This window comes from Cloeon dipterum, chromosome 2 (genome assembly GCF_949628265.1).
Source record: "Cloeon dipterum chromosome 2, ieCloDipt1.1, whole genome shotgun sequence".
Taxonomy (NCBI): domain Eukaryota; kingdom Metazoa; phylum Arthropoda; class Insecta; order Ephemeroptera; family Baetidae; genus Cloeon; species Cloeon dipterum.
The window spans coordinates 1,285,471-1,296,976 of record NC_088787.1 but is presented as its reverse complement, the minus strand read 5'-3'; the positions used below and the strand labels follow the sequence as shown (position 1 = coordinate 1,296,976).

General features: G+C 39.7%; 1 long non-coding RNA gene across 1 annotated transcript; it reads left to right on the top strand.

The window, feature by feature from the left end:
• The first annotated feature begins 9,936 nt into the window (after positions 1-9,936).
• On the top strand, positions 9,937-10,575 carry LOC135936980 (uncharacterized). Its single transcript, XR_010574418.1, has 3 exons — positions 9,937-10,135; positions 10,240-10,315; positions 10,369-10,575. It is a non-coding gene; the product is annotated as an uncharacterized LOC135936980 (long non-coding RNA).
• The last annotated feature ends 931 nt before the right edge of the window (positions 10,576-11,506 follow it).

Sequence of the window (11,506 nt, the reverse complement as noted above, 5' to 3'; positions counted from 1 at the left end):
TTTTAATGTATTTTTGGGTTTAAAACAAAATTTGGAATGATTTTAAGAATGACTAGAATTTATCCCGTGCATGAAACAAATTTTAAACCTTATATAGTGTAACTATGAAAACCGATAATGATTTTCAATCGAAGCACCCTGAATTTCAGTTTCAACTAGAATATTCTTCTTGAAATTGATTTTTTATTGAAGATTTTAAATATGTATTTGTATGCTTGGCGCCTTCTTTTGGCAGCTTTTGCAACTGGTGAAATCGATATAATGAAATGGATCGATATTTAACCGATTTGGGCAGTAGCTGTTCTCATCCGCTTACCTGTCCGTCCGACCTTCCTCAACTCTCCTAAAGGTGGCAGGAGAGCAGGGAAGGGAAACAGCTGTGCGATTGTAAACAGTATAAGGTGCAGAGGCAGAGCCTATCCAGCTTTTCTTTGATCTTACTGCAAAAAGAGCGAAGATTAAGCTGCTTCGATTGTACCAAAGAATTACGAAAACTAACACTGGGCTTTGATTAAAGAAATTTTTATTCCTTTATTGCTCTGTGGAGGAGATCTTCGCTGAATCATGAATTTTATAGGAGAAGGTATGTGATCCCTTTTAAAGTTATTTTGACTCTTAAAAACAGTTAAAGTTAAGCACGTTTTGTGTGGAAATGAATTGGTATCTTATTTTCCCTCCTATCCTGGTCATCTTATTGGGAACCTGACAATCAGGTCTTTTTAGATCAGCAAATAACAAATCTATTAATTAAGTGAATTTTCCGATTAAATTTCAGGATCTCAAGCCATACTTGTTGATCTCTCTGACCCTGAACAAGCCAGAGAATTTGGTCCAGCACCTAATGAACGTATGTTTTAAAAATAACTGAAATATATATATAATTTAAATTAACATATTTAGAACCGTTCTTGGTTGACGTCACGACGTGTGGGTTTTGCCACTTGCTATTTCCAGCAGCCGACGCGACCTTGGTGTACAATAAAAGGGATGAAGGCAATATTTTGATCTGCCAAGTCTGCGCTGATTTTACCAAGTACGTATTTTCCCAAATAAAATAAAATTGAACCTCCAACTACTTTTCTACAGACTCACCAAACAGAACATAGCTATAAAGATAGGATGCTACGAATGGAAAGATTCTGCACAATTAAACAAATTTATTCAATACTTTGAGCTTATTTACGGTACATACATTTATTGTGAAAAGAATTGACGGTGAAATAAGCTGTTATTTCAGAGCTAGACAATATCACCCCGCCTGACGGAGTCCTAGGATATTTTTGCAAAAGATTGAGGTGCAATAGATGCCAGAAGCCCGTGTCCCTCCACGAGACAATGGAGCAGCACGCTGTGGAGCACCACCACAAACGTGGGGACGTTTGGTATACTGAATGCCCTCATGGTTGCGAGAAGATCTTCCGGACCGCCAAACTGCCTGCCCATCAATTGAGTTGCAGGCCCACAATGATTTCAAATAACTTTTCCGTAACGTCCACACATATAGACGGCCCCTTCGCCGGAAAAATGTTTAAAGCAAGGGACTTAAAAGGAAAAGGCATCATTCAAGATGTGTTCATTTGTAGAGGTAGAGGCTGCTTGTCAGTATTTTTAAGGGATGTCGGTTTGCTGCTCAACCATTTGGAAGAATCCGACCACATTTGGAAATTTGTATCCGCGTCGAACTGATAAATAATTTTTGTAAAATCCCTTGATCGTATTTTTATTAATTCTGTAGCAAATCCCGTGTAAATTGCAACAATTTTTATGAGAGAGTTAACATTTTCACCGTCGACAAAGAAGTTGCCATGGAGGCGGATCATGAAGGCTTGAACTTCAAAGAAAATGGCAACGCTGGGCATAAGGATAGCGTTGTACAGTGTTTCAAGGTCAAGCTAAAAACATGTTAACAAAAAAACAAATCTGATTGGCTCTGGAAGTGATCAGAGCGCCACTAAAGGTTAGTTCCGCTATTTACACAGCCAGACGCAAAAAATATAGTTTCCCTCCCTCAATTCCCTCTCCCATACACGTAAGCAGCCTAGCAAAGGTGGAGGGGAAATTTCCCACTATCACCCTCCAGCGCAGGAAGCAGAAGGCACAAACGCCAGTTGCTGTTTGACGCGCAAGCAGAGTTCTTCGCAGGCAGAGTCCGATCGACTTTCTCTTATAAAATTCCAAAAATGAAAAGCTTTTGCACTTGTGACCACGGAGTTTTCTCAAATCTTCCGGAGAACGCGTTAGTTTGCCCAACTTGCAATAAGTTAATATTTAGGTAAACATTTTTAGTTAATTTCCTGATTTCAACTTAACAATTTATTTATTATCAGGAATGCTCCGCAACAACCACCACGCCAGCCTGTTGAGGAAGCTCGAGGTAAATAATTGAGTTTTTATTTAGAAATAAGGTTGGAATAATAAGGAATTCTAATTTTCAGCTCTGCCGTCTACCAGTGGCAATGAAGCTCAAAATCCTTATTTCCAAGGGTATAATATAGGTAAATTTCGCCACACATTTTGGTTCATCTTTTAATAAACCACATTTTTCAGCTCCCCCGACAATTCCTGGAATGCCGATCGGATGTAGACCTGCCATGTTGCGCCATTATTTACCAGGTAACGTTTATTGCATATAGAAACGTTTTTTTTTTTTAATTTAAAGATCGGCATTTTTCAGCTCCCCCGGGAATTCCTGGAATGCCTGTAATGTTTCTCCATTATTTTCCAGGTAAGGTTTATCGTGTATAGAAACATTTTCTTTTGTAATTCAAAGACCGGAATTTTTCAGTTCCCCGGCCCTCATTTGTACAAATTCCACGCATGAGATTCCAGCTTCCTCCCAGACCTGTTTTCCCGCTGCCTCAACAATATTTTAAGCTTTCTGAAACTACTTCATGGGATCGAGACCGAGAAATGAGTCTCATGTATAATTATTACAATGTGCCACAATGTTCCTGGTGTTATTGGGAACTTGGGATAGTCCCATGGAACAAGATTTACCGCAAACAAGAAACGGCCGACGTTTGTCATTATTGCCTCCAGAGAACAGAGTAAATATAAAATTCTTAAAAATAAAGCCACTATAACCCTTTTCACCATTAATTTTTCTAGGATATACAGCAGGGGAGTTTTGAAATTCATCAAAGCGAGTGAACAATTCATGGAGTCGTTCGAAGGTATGTGAATTCTTTAGCATGGAATTTGTCAATGTATAATGCAGATGCCTCTAGGGCTTCATGCTGACGAGTTCGTCGGATTCGTGAAATATACGGTCCAGTGCAGCGAATGCCAAAGAGAAATTCCCGGAGAAATACTTTCTGTGCATTTAGAATTCATTCACAAGTTTGGTTTTGTTGTGCAATGTCCACGGAATTGCAAGAAATTCTTCAAACTGGAAGAGATGGATGCTCACAGTGCAACTTGCAAAGAGATTTGCAAAGTTTGTCTCGCCAAAGGCAAAGTGTCACAGGAGCTAGATTTCGCAGGACATGTCATCCGTCATCACAGCAATCTCGCGGTTTGCGTCTTCGACTTATGCTTCAGAACCTTCACCGATTTTCAAACCATTTTCAACCATATCGTTTATGAACATATTTGGAAACTTTAATAATAATATTTATAACAAAATGAATTTCTGCCTGATCACAGAGTGCTTTTTGCTTTTGTGATCGTCATGTTTTAGTCATGCAATTTTTAGATAAGACTGATTAAACTATGTAACAATAACAACACCTTTTTATTTCAATGTGAAACCCTGGAATCCTATCTTTGCTAAAAAAATATAACAATTTGAAACATAAATATCGAATCGTGATATCTGCTCTTTGAATTGTCTTTTAGACGTTAGAAGCATAACAAAAAGAATTACATGGTCCTTAAAAAGAGAATAATATTTTTACAATGATGGCAATGTTTTTGTCAGTTTGTTATTCATCAAAGTCATAAGAACATTTTCCACCATGGATGACAAGATGAAACTACATTTGACCAAGACTAGGCTGAAAAATCTCGAGAGGGACAAGAGTTTGCTTGAACTAACGAGCAAAAAGATCATGATAAACATGCGTTTGTTTTTTAAGAACGAGGGGAGACACACTACAATTGGAACATTAAAACTTTATTCTTTACAATCAAGCTGTTGGCGATAATTGCAACTAAATTACCGGATCTTTTTTTATGTGCGTGAAACCGTAATGCGAAATGTTCGGCATAGAAACAGCTGAAAGGTAAAATGATGCTCACCATCTGGTGACAGATAAGATAAGATTAACCAAGCGGTTCTTAGACTTTCGTGCGCGGCGGCTGCTCTTTCTTCTCCTCATATTGACACATTGCTGATAGTGAGGAGAGCGAAGCCGCGGTGCCTCACTTTCTGCGTGCATGTGACTCGCGAGAGGTGCATCGCCAGGCAGCCGCTCCGCACGCACCCCACAAGGAGAAGCAGCTTTCGCGAGTCGCGGGTGTGCACATCCTAGCGGCGACGGAGAGTTGGTCACCCTTCAAATTGTGAGGGCAGCTGCCCTGAAAATTTCCTCAAGTCGTCCGACTACATGTGAGATCATCTATAAGGTAGGTGGAATGTTTTTAGGGTTCATTTGTTCCCGGCGGCTGTACAAAAGCCATTGAATATGCAACTTATCACCGGGGGCCGGATTCACGTGATGGTCAGATATGGCGTATCTGGTTGAGTGCGGCGGGAATGATACAAACGTAAAAATATCATGATAGCTTCAGCAGGATGAATATTTTTGTTGTTGTTCCTTTTAACTAACAGCTGATTAGCCCATAATTGGCGAGTCGACCGTTAGATGTTACCTCAGGCAAATGGAAATAATGTAACAAAATTATAAAACTATTAAGTCGGCACAACTCTCTTAGACGCTTCTGATTGGCCGCTGTACCTTCTGCTGATTGGCCTCCATTATTTCGACGCCAGTTTGACTTCTGACTGGCGGAAAAACCAACAAAGATCGCAATCTGGCCCCCTGTGGGAATTGCGACTGCGCAAAAGATTTTAATTCAGGTCACGCATGCGCAGTGTTGAGTTTCAGCCTCCCTGTGAGATGTTGAAGTGATCTGAACATACTGCGCATTATTACAATGCGCACAAGTTTACTGCGCAGCTTCAAAATGGGCAAATATTTAAAAAAAACTATAAGTTAATTAAAGCACCTTGAAATCTATAGTGAGTGAGGCTATTTCGACGCCATATTGAGTTCTGACCTGCGGAAACTAACACAGATCGCTAATCTAGCCCCCGGTGAAATTTATTATATCCGTCGCTTGAAAACTAAAAGTATTATTCCTTTGTTATCGTTTTCATAGCATCGAGGCTAAATGAAAAAAGAAAGTAAATAATGACTCTTCCATTATAATTGACTGTTAATTTAAAATTAATGTATCGGGCATTTTACGGAGTGCTCCAGGGAAATTGAATAGGGAAAAAATGCAAGAATTATTGGGATTCATATTTTGATTTTTGTACAAAATTAGAAAAAAATTTCCCTTGTAAAATTAATCCAGCGAGCATACGTAATAAAATAATGCTTGTCGTCTGCTGGGTGTTCAAATAAGATAAGATAAACCGAGCAGGCATAAGAGCGGCTCTTTGAATTTTCGTGTACACGTGCGTTCCTCTATCCTGCCCGCATCCGCCGAGCAGCTGCGCGTCTGATCAATGGATATTTGTTAAATAAAACTTCTTTCACTGGAAATTATGCGTTCTTGCACGTCAAATAAAACTTATCACATTCAAAAGTTGTTTTGTTCTTTAAAAATAACTTTATGCACTTTATATAGGCATTGTTGCACCGTAAATCAAACTTCCTCCATTTTTATAGTTACCTTGCACGTATAGATGGTTTGTTTTTGCAGAGTGCTCAGTAAAATGAATAGATAAAACACAGCAAAAATTAATGGAATTCATGTTTTATTTTTCATACATCATTGCGGATTTTTTCGTCCCAAATTTAGCCTCCGAGATTGCGTAAAATAATATTTGCCGTCTCCTGACGCTGACTGTTTAAATAAGATAAGATTAAAGGAGCGGCCATAAGAGCGGTTCTTTCATTTTCCTCATAATTAGAGGAAACGCTGCAACAATTCGCGGAATTCATTAGGTGTGCAGGGTTGTTTAAATCTCGATCGGGCCCATTGGAGAATTAAAACAGAATAAACAAGAGTAGGCCTTTTTGCGGAGGTTGGGGATGACGGGGTTAGCGAATGCGCCTATAACACGTAGAATTTTACGGCGAGTTTGGGCAGCACCGGTTTTTGGCTGTAATTTAAATCAATTTGGCCTATTGCAAGACTTCCCAGAGAGTTTTAGAGCCGTGCGACCTCCTAGAGGTCCTGGGCGATGTTTCAAAGGTTCAATTCACAATTTTTCGGCTCCCAGGGACTCGAAACCAAAGATTCGGATAGGGCTTGCAGAGACAAAGCTAACGGTGTGCGGGCCCATAGCGCTAAAATGATTACCCGAGCAAATTTGCCCATTTGCACCCTGAGTAATTTTCGTCAGGTATGCGGACGTCCCTGGGTAAAAATTTAAAATAGAGCTCATTAATCGATGCGCAATTTATCTGGGAGTGTTTTAAGGCCAAATTTCACATCCTGAGACGCAAATTTTTGGCGCGCGTCGCGGAATGGTTTTTGTGCCTCCCATTAGGATAATATAGGAAATTTAAATTAGCGTTTTAGTAAGTAAAAGTTTTTGGGTTTGTGTGCGTGCGCAGCAAAAGGCGTTCGGAGTGCCGGCCGAGACGAATATGGATTTAATTTTGGCTAAATTCAACCGTTCGTCGGATAGTCGACCACGATCCCTCATTCAACAGGGCTCGCAAAGAGCTTCAACCTGGCTTGACCAAACGACCTTTCTCAGGGTACCGCGACCTGAGATTCTTCTCCAGGCCAAATTTACATGTTTTTATTTGACAGTGCTCAATGGCGATTTTTTTGCCCTCGCCACCACCTACCTTCCTCAGGTGACTGCTGTAATTACGTGGATTTTTAGGGTTCTTTCCTTATTATCGGCTCCTCCGCTTATTTTACTTAGATTTCATACTCGCCAAGATGTTCAGTGTGCGCAGGGACTTCTGGCCGTCTCGCATACACTTTTAGTTGATTTTTGTTTTAAATTCGTGCATTTGTCACATGGTCGACCACAACCCCTCATCCGACGCGTCTCGCGTAGGGCTTACACCTAACATACCTGAATGACCTTTTCAGGGTATCGCGACTTGAAACTTGAAACTCTTTCCAAGCCCGAATTTTAATGCTTTTTCTGCAGTTTCGAGTTTATTTGGACACACTTGGCGATAATATTTCACCCTCGCCACCACCGACCCTCATCAGATCGCGTGACCTGATGACTACTTTTAAATAGTTTTGGCAGCGCCGACGCTCATATTTTTGGCGAACCACGTTTCAGCAGAGCACCTTTCCGCAGCGCTGAGCAGCAATGTGCAGCGCGACGTTGCAGCGGCGCACGGGGTGGCGAAGCATTATGCGGCACCGCGCGGCGCCGCTAACTCTTTCTCTAATTTTCCACTGCGTGCGGAGGAGCGCTCTGCAGCGAAGCGATTTTCGGCGGCGTGTCGAAGCGCGTAGCGGCGCTGCGAGTAACGGCGCAACGCGGCACCCAAACAACCCTTAATTGAAATAACGCCGTTCATTGAAAACCACATTGATGACATTCAGCCATCGCAACGATAATTTTTAACAAGTTTACCAATGTAACCTGGCGACGTTTTAAAGGTTTGCCCCAACCAGAGATCAATATATTTTTTCTTTCTGGAACCGCCGGGCCCACGCGTGGTTTCGGGGGGGAGGGGGGGGGGGTCGAAATTTCTCCTACATCGACGCGCAACCTCAAAGCACTTGTATAACTCCTTGTATCATAAAAGTTTCCTTGCACGTTAAATAGGTGTTTTGTAGAGTGCTCAGTGCAAAATATTAAGCTCCTCCTCCAATGATGTCACAGCAGGAAGTCATTGGAGGAAGGGCTTAATTTCCCTTATCGATCTGATGGATGCGGATAATTTGTATAATCTTGCCACATTACCGATTAAAAATATTCAGATTGCAACTAATCGCCCAAATTAAAAGCCTTTTAAACTGGTCGCCATTAAATTACGCTTAAACGATTTTTGCTTTATGTTGTTTTAGAGAAAAAACTGCAATGGAAAGATTTCAAGTGTAATTAAAAATTAGAAATTTATTAACGATTGACTAAACGCGGACTGAACCACTTTATTTTGCTGGTTTATATAAATATTAAAATCGTTATTTATTTGGACAGCTTTCATAATTTTCTAAGACATAAATGAGCTAGAATGAAATATTTTTAAACAATCAGATCATTAAAAATAAGCCTTTATCTTCCAGTTCTGCAATTGATAAAAAATGAAGGAGGATTATGAAGATATTATCAAAGAAGGTAAGCATTGCATACAAAAAGTTTGATGGTCTTTCCGTAAGCAACATTTATTGGATCATTAAAACATTTCAGGGGAGAATAGGGGTCAACTTGAAGGGGAAGCGAAACTAGGATGTTTCATAGAAGATGGAAAAAACGTAAATGCTAAAAAGTAAGAAAATGCTCAATAATTGCAAGATAAGTGACTAATTTGAACTCTCGTCAAAGCGTTTGCGTTCTCGTAGTCGACTACGACTTTAAAGAGGCCACAAGGGTAAAAAGCATCAATCTTTCTCGAGAGGGTAATGAAAAAGATGTGGAAAATTTGGAATATACCTTCAAGAAGAGGAGAAATTGTAACTTTCGTAGACTCTTTTCGCCAAGCAAAGAGTTTTTGCTTACTATTCTTGCAGACAAAGACAATCTACTGCGATACTTCAGCTCCACAGGTATGAAGCACGTTATCAAATCTTAGTTTATTATAAATATTATTTATTTTATTCATTTAGAAGTTCCATCAGTCTTTGTGCTTTACGTGTTATCACACGGAGGTACAGAAGGGGTGATTATGACAGACCACTATAAGAGCGACGACTCTGCAGAATTTGTTTCTTTTACAACGACTGAAATATTCGAGTCTTTAAAAAAGTTACCTGGCTTTGAGAACTGCCTAAAAATCATCAATTTTGGAGTAAGTAATTACAATATTCATAAAAAAATTGAATTCAAATCTCATCGATAGCCATGTCGAGGAGACTGGTTCGACATGGTTTATAGTGCCAACCAACAGAAAGAGGATCATGAGTACGAAAATTCATGTCGCATCACTTATTCCCCGCAGATGCACAACTTGGTCGTCTTCTACTCTTCAGTCGAGTGTAATTTAAGTCAAATTACTAAAATTTCAAACACTCTACGTTTCACTCCCGCAGCGACAAGAGCTAGACGCAACCCAAGCGGAACAACTTTCGGTCTCAGTAGCTGCCAGGTCTTAAATTCAATGGAAAAGGACGAGCCCTTGATAAATATCCTAGCTATGGTTCAATACCACATTCACAAAGATACGGAAATTTTCGAGAGCAAAATAGTGGGTCAAACTCCAGAGGTCAAAATGTTTTCCTTAAGCAAGAAGTTTGTGATCTCCAAGTAAGTTCTTTCTATTTTCATGACAAACCTTGAACCAATTGAATTTTGTATAAATTTGTAGGAGTGCGTCACCCTCATCTAGATCAACCTCTGACGCTTCTGGAGTTAGGACAAAACAAGGCATTTATCCTTGGGAAGCAAGCTCGGGAGAAATGATACGACACCGCCGGGCGTTCCTTCTATTCACAGACTTCAATGAATATATCAATCAAATCAAAAATGCCCTCCAAAATAACCTTGATTTTGACACCACCGAGAGGATACTAAATACTTCCTCATTGGAGCGGTACTTTCAAGAAGGTTTGATATTTCTCGTGAATCATATAATTTTTAAGCTAACAGTTTCTATATGCAGTATCGCGCTTGGAATCTGACATCGGCTGCGTTTTATCAATTTTCTTTGGACAAGTATGCGAGCACGAAGACACAAATGAGGTTTGTGTTCTTGTAGACAACTCAGAGATGAAATTCTCCGACATTCTGCAACGATTCGTGGGCCCAAAGAATGAAAAGTGGATTGGAAAGCCCAAGCTATTTATTATCATCGATCAAAGTGCAACAGGAACCGATGACGGAGTAAGTATTTTAATAAAATAACAGTTAGTTTAGTTCATGCAAGCAAATATGTAGCTTTGAACTAAGAGAAGAATATTAATAATCTAATATTTTATTATCTTCAGCTACCACCGAATCACAACCCGGTAATATCTGCCACCTATCATAGTGGATGGCTCGTTCTGGTTTTGCATGACAAAGGTAACATGATTTTAAACCTATCACCATTGATAACTCTTTAATCCAAATCGTAGAAAGCCTCGAAAAGCTGATCAACATCCTCATGGACCAAAATCTGAAAAGGGGGAAAAGCCTACAAGAAGAGCTCGAAACTTTGCTCATTTCTGGGACAAAGAGCAACAAAAATTTGCTATGCTCAACGCTGCAGTTTCTTTTAAGTTTTCCAGACCAACCTAAGTCTTTTGTCAAACTTCATTTTTCAGTGCAGGAATCTAACAAAGAAAGTACGGTATTGACTTTTGACAAGCTATTGAACAAAGTAACAAAAGAAGCCCGAATTTACCTCTTGAGTTCTATCGCTGGTGCGGGAAAGTCAACTTTCCTGAGAGAATTAGCTTCTCATCTCGGAAGATGTATTAATTCTTATAATATACTCTTTTTACAATTACCAAAAGTATCATTTAGCTCGTTTGCATCGAAGAAAAAAATAGGAAAAGAATTAAATTTCCTAGCAGCAGCCTCACTTTATTCAGAAGAAGAAATTGAAACATGGGTTGATAACAAAAAATGCATGATTTTGCTAGATGGCTATGACGAAATCAGTTCTGAAAGCCGAGAGATGATCCTTAAGCTGATCAAATATTTGAATGAAAAGAATATTTGCGTATTGATCGGAACGAGACCACACGAAGCAGAAGCGATCCAGAAAGTAGCATCAAATGCAGTTCGTGTGCAAATCAAGCCATTGGGTAAAGAACAACAGCTTGAATTATTGCAGATTCATACCGGCAAAACTGAAGACGAGTGCGAACTATTCATAAAAAAATTCAAACAGAAGGGCATTCTTGAAAACCCTTTGTACCTCATTTTGGTTGCTCAATGCGACAGCGAAGGAAACTTGTACCAAATTTTCGACCAGGTTGTGAGGCAAAAAGTTGAATTGGCGTTAGTTCGAAAAGGATTTGACAAAAGCCAGAAGGAAAAATTTGAAGAAAAATTCAAATTAGCGATGAAACTCCTCCAAGAGGTTGCATATCGCTTCATGAATGGAGAAAATCTCGTAGGGCCTGACAAGAGTAAAGAAGACTCGGAAAAAATAAATTCCTTGGGCATTGCTACATTTGAGGGCCATTACATCTATTTTATTCATCAGACGTTTGCCGAATTCCTCGCAGCACAGAAATATATCAGAGATATGGAAGACAATGAAGC